Source organism: Callospermophilus lateralis, unplaced genomic scaffold (assembly GCF_048772815.1).
Source record: "Callospermophilus lateralis isolate mCalLat2 unplaced genomic scaffold, mCalLat2.hap1 Scaffold_52, whole genome shotgun sequence".
In the NCBI taxonomy this organism is placed as follows: Eukaryota; Metazoa; Chordata; class Mammalia; order Rodentia; family Sciuridae; genus Callospermophilus; species Callospermophilus lateralis.
This window is the reverse complement of record NW_027514454.1, coordinates 4403714-4409357: the sequence shown is the minus strand read 5'-3', so window position 1 is coordinate 4409357 and position 5644 is coordinate 4403714. Positions and strand designations below refer to the sequence as shown.

General features: G+C 41.1%; 1 non-coding gene across 1 annotated transcript; it reads right to left on the bottom strand.

Moving 5' to 3' along the window:
- Window positions 1-5284: 5284 nt before the first annotated feature.
- LOC143640677 (U6 spliceosomal RNA) lies at window positions 5285-5391 on the bottom strand. Its single transcript, XR_013155067.1, has one exon. It is a non-coding gene; the product is annotated as a U6 spliceosomal RNA (small nuclear RNA).
- Window positions 5392-5644: the final 253 nt, after the last annotated feature.

The window sequence follows — 5644 nt, the reverse complement described above, 5'->3', positions numbered from 1 at the left end:
AAATAAGAGGGGCTAGGGAATAACTCAGTGCTATCATGCTTGCCTAGCATGTACCAGGACCAAAATTCAATCTCCAGCAAGAAAGAAAGAAGAATTTCTACTGTGTTTAAACCACCAGTGCTTTGGTTTTCAGTTATCTGTAGCTGAACTCAAAACTCAAAGAACTGATGGACTACAAGAAAGGCAGGTGGGGAGGCAAGGTACAGAACAAAGAGCAGAGATGAGATGGAGACCAGAGCCCTACTTCTTTAGGAGCTGTGTGGCCACAATTGATGAGTCTCATCTCTAAAAAGGGGTGTCCTTCTGTGAGTGCTCCCAAAAGCCAAGTCTGAATAAGAACTTGGGTGGGACAAGTGGTTTATTTGGAAGGTGATGCTAGCAAACCAGCATAGGAAAGAAGGAAAGGTCAATAAAGAGTGTGCAACTGAGTCAAATCCCACTGTGGGCAACTCTGGTTTAAACCTTATGGGGCCTTCAAAGAGTACCCCATAGAACTTTCTACTGCAAGTGTGGTCCATGGGCAAACAGCCTCAGCATCACTTAGAAGCAGGTTAAAAAAAGAGAAACCTCATCTCCACTCCAGACCTCCTGAACCATAAGACTCCCCACATGATTTCTGTGCACATTTGAGTTTGAGATGTCCTGGTATAGAATGCACCTCAGCACTGAGCCTTAGAAAGACAGCAGGATCTTGTTCCTCTTTGGTCAGGGAAGCATTTGCTCTTCTGCATTTTCATGCTAAATAGACTTCCACGGCTTAGGAGGAAACTCTGCAGAAGGCAAGCTTGGAGCCTCAGCAAGCACTGAAGTTGAGAAGTCTTCTTGAGGGCCAAATGAGTCACCCTGGCTGAGGGAATGAGCACCCACAGCATCTGCCACAGGCAGTGGCTATAACACCTAGTTCATGTGGACATGGGAGATGTTAAACCACCTCCAGTATAATAGGATAACTGCTCAATAATGATAGTTTCATAATCATACAGAACAACCAAAACCATTTTGAAAACATAACTAGTATGATAATAGCTAACTCAGTTGCTGCATCTCTGATTCCCTGACATAAGGAGAAGTACAGTCCCTGACCTCAAGGGACATATAACCCTGATAGGGAGATAAGGATTGGGGACATGAAGCAATCCAAGACCAGCCCCAGACATTCTGTAACACACACTCACATGAATACCAGCAAAGGTGATTACTACATATTAGGCACCCTTCCTAGGGGTATAAAATGTGTGTGTAGGTGTGTGTGTGTGGGTGTGTGTGTGTGTCTCACTTTTTCCTGTACATGATAGGATAACTGCTCAATAATGATAGCTTCATAATCATATAGAACAACCAAAACTATTTTGAACATATAACTAGTATGATAATAGCTAACTCTGTTGCTGCATCTCTGATTCCCTGAGATAAGGAGAATTACAGTCCCTGACCTCAAGGGACATATAACCCTGATAAGGAGATAAGGATTGGGGACATGAAGCAATCCAAGACCAGCCCCAGACATTCTGTAACAACATACTCATGTGAATACCAGCAAAGGTGATTACTACATATTAGGCACCCTTCCTAGGGGTATAAAATGTGTGTGTGTGTGTGTGTGTGTTTGTGTGTGTGTGTGTCTCACTTTTTCCTTACAAGAACCCAACAAGATAGGTACTATTATCACTACCATTTTACAGATGAGGAAACTGAAGCACAAAGAGGTTAAGTGACCCGTCCAGAGGCCATACACTTACCTGCCACTAATATCAATCCATTTTCACATCGCTTGGCCCACTTCCTGCTGTAGTTTTAGGCATTTTGTCTTTTGTCCATACCTGACTTTCCTTCAAGGTGAGCAAGCCGCTCAACACCTGTCCTTTCTGTACAGATGGTACAGGAACTCAAGTTCAGCACAACAACATTACAGAGCAGATCAATGTCAAGGGCTTCCTCCTCAACTTCAGATGAATGGAAGCCAGCTGAGCTCCTATCCATCAAGAGGTAAGGAAGGCTGGGTGGACAGTGCCCAGAACATAAACACAGGAAGAATTCCATAGTCCGAACCGAGTCTGGCACTTCAACAAGCCATACAGCCATTTAGGCTTCCATGTTCATATCTCTGACCCAAAGCAGATGTGATTAACTCATTCCCTAGCTCTCCCCCTAAACTTTAAATTCCGACAGCTGGCTGACCTGCTTGAGCCTCCAGTCATCTTTCAACCTGCTAAGAAAACAACTCTAATGCAAAATTAGAAAGTAATAAGTTTTCCTCATCTCCTTTGCTATAAGGCTCTTTTACCAATGGATCAAATATTGACTGTTTAAGAAGCTGCAAAGTCGAAATTTCATTTAACCATATCAATAAATATTCTGTATAGGTCACCTTCCATCTAATTTCAACGTGTTCTATTGTTTTAAAACTGTTTTCTAATTATAAAAAGCATTTGCATTGGGCTACTCTGGCCTTCCATTGTATACTCTATAGCTCTAATTAATTTCTCTTGGTGACTCAATGGGTGCCTCAGCACTCCCCCACCCCTTTCATAACTGTACTGAGTTATGAAAGTACTGATGATTTGTTTGCTTTAACCTCCACCTCTTCTAGCTTGCATGTCTGGTTACTTTGTTGCTGCAGTATCCAACCTTCCCACCAAGGTACAATTTTTTAAAAGGATCAAAGATCAGACACTATTTCCTTAAAAATCACGCTGCAGGCTCCAATTTTTCAGAAATCCATCCTTTGAAAATACCAGTTGGACAACTTCATTGCCAACACAAAAATGCCATTCTGTAGGCTATAGGGAAAATATTTATGAAGGTGTTCCATTCAGCCAGTGCTCCCTTTGATCACACACAATTCTCCTCCACCCACAAGTCCTGTGTATTGAAAGCACACTCAGGCTCTGAGAAAAATCCCAGACCAGTGTAGTGTGAATGTCATATTGTTATAGTCTACCGAATGTTCAAACTCAAGGACAACAGGTTAATTTCATTTACACTCCCATTTCTATTTTTATGTTAAAGCAAACAAATCATCAGTAGGATGTTCACCAATTCACCCTCAGATGCCCTAGATTTCAAAAAAGAGTGACTCCCATAAACAATTCCTGATGAGACAGACAAACCAATGGACACCCAGAAGACCTCCAGGCTCTGAGCATCCTGACATCATGGAGCAGGCAGCTTCAGCAATGAGGTGTGACACCTGGCTGGAGCTTCCCCACATGGATTCCAGCCTAGAATACATCTTGATCCACCATGATTCTCCTCTGTCCCCACCTGCCAGAGACACCAGAGACTCTTTTCCCTGGGATATTCCCCTGCCCTGAACTCTGCCCTTCCTCCATGCTTCTGGGATACCGAAGATGGCACTTATAAATTTCTGTTTCATACAGATTGTATAATAAAATTGATGTTACAAAGATATTTTCCTGTTTTAAAGGCAGGTTAAAAAATAGAAAAGAACTGACTGTGGCGCATTCCTGTAAACACAGAGGCTCGGGAGACTAAAGCAGGAAGATGGCGAGTTCAAAGCCAGGCTCAGCAAAAGCAAGGCACTAAGAAACTCAGTGAGAACCTATCTCTAAATAAAATTCAAAATAGGGCTGGGGATGTGGCTCAGTGGCCAAGTGCCGCTGAGTTCAATCCCTGGTACCTACAAACTTAAAAAGCTTAGCAAGTCTTGGTAGCAGAAACCCAAAGAAGTCCTTGCCCAGACACAGCCAAAGCCTTACAAACCAAGGATGAAGGAAAATGCTTGAAGTCAACTGGAAGAAAATGATACCTTATTTTTTTTAAATTTTTATTGTTGGTTGTTCAAAACTTTACATAGTTCTTGACATCATATTTCACACTTTGATTCAAGTGGGTTATGAACTCCCATTTTTACCCCGTATACAGATTGCAGAATCACATCGGTTACACATCCACTGGTTTACATATTGCCATACTAGTGTCTGTTGTATTCTGCTGCCTTTCCTATCCTCTACTATCCCCCCTTCCCTCCCCTTCCCTCCCCTCTTCTCTCTCTACCCCATCTACTGTAATTCATTTCTGCCCCTTGTTTTGTTTTTTTTCCCTTTCCCTTCACTTCCTCCTGTATGTAATTTTGTGTAACCCTGAGGGTCTCCTTCCATTTCCATGCAATTTCCCTTCTCTCTCCTTTTCCCTTCCACCTCTCATCTCTGTTTAATGTTAATCCTCTTCTCATGCTCTTCCTCCCTACTCTGTTCTTAGTTACTCTCCTCATATCAAAGAAGACATTTGACATTTGTTTTTTAGGGATTGGCTAGCTTCACTTAGCATAATCTGCTCTAATGCCATCCATTTCCCTGCAAATTCTATGATTTTGTCATTTTTTAATGCAGAGTAATACTCCATTGTGTATAAATGCCACATTTTTTTTTATCCATTCGCCTATTGAAAGGCATCTAGGTTGGTTCCACAGTCTTGCTATTGTGAATTGTGCTGCTATGAACATGGATGTAGCAGTGTCCCTGTGGCATGCTCTTTTTAGGTCTTTAGGGAATAGACCTAGAAGGGGAATAGCTGGGTTAAATGGTGGTTCCATTCCCAGCTTTCCAAGAAATCTCCATACTGTTTTCCAAATTGGCCGCACCAATTTGCAGTCCCACCAGCAATGTACAAGTGTACCCTTTTCCCCACATCCTCGCCAGCACTTGTTGTTGTTTGACTTCATAATGGCTGCCAATATTACTGGAGTGAGATGGTATCTTAGGGTGGTTTTGATTTGCATTTCTCTGACTGCTAGAGATGGTGAGCATTTTTTCATGTACTTGATTGATTGTATGTCCTCCTCTGAGAAATGTCTGTTCAGGTCCTTGGCCCATTTGTTGATTGGATTATTTGTTATCTTGTTGTCTAATTTTTTGAGTTCTTTGTATACTCTGGATATTAGGGCTCTGTCTGAAGTGTGAGGAGTAAAGATTTGTTCCCAGGATGTAGGCTCCCTATTTACCTCTCTTATTGTTTCTTTTGCTGAGAAAAAACTTTTTAGTTTGAGTAAGTCCCATTTGTTGATTCTAGTTATTAACTCTTGTGCTATGGATGTCCTATTGAGGAATTTGGAGCCCAAACCCACAGTATGTAGATCGTAGCCAACTTTTTCTTCTATCAGACGCCGTGTCTCTGATTTGATATCAAGATCCTTGATCCATTTTGAGTTAACTTTTGTGCATGGCGAGAGAAAGGGATTCAGTTTCATTTTGTTGCATATGGATTTCCAATTTTCCCAGCATCATTTGTTGAAGATGCTATCCTTCCTCCATTGCATGCTTTTAAAAATATGGAACGCTTCACGAATTTGCGTGTCATCCTTGCACAGGGGCCATGCTAATCTTCTCTGTATCGTTCCACTTTTAGTATATGTGCTGCCAAAGCGAGCACAAAATGATATCTTATTGATACTCATGGAGTCATTTAATGATTATGGAATTTTTATCAAAAATGATGTAAGACAGAAGGTAGTGAAGCAACATTTTTAAAGTGCCCAAGGGGAAAACAGAAAAACCAAAATTTCATATATAGAAAAAATTCTTCAGAAAAGAAGGTAAAATAAATATCTCTTCGAATAAAGGAAAAGTTAATAAAAATAACATTTGTTAATAAGCACACTTGTTAATAAAAAATAATCATTGGT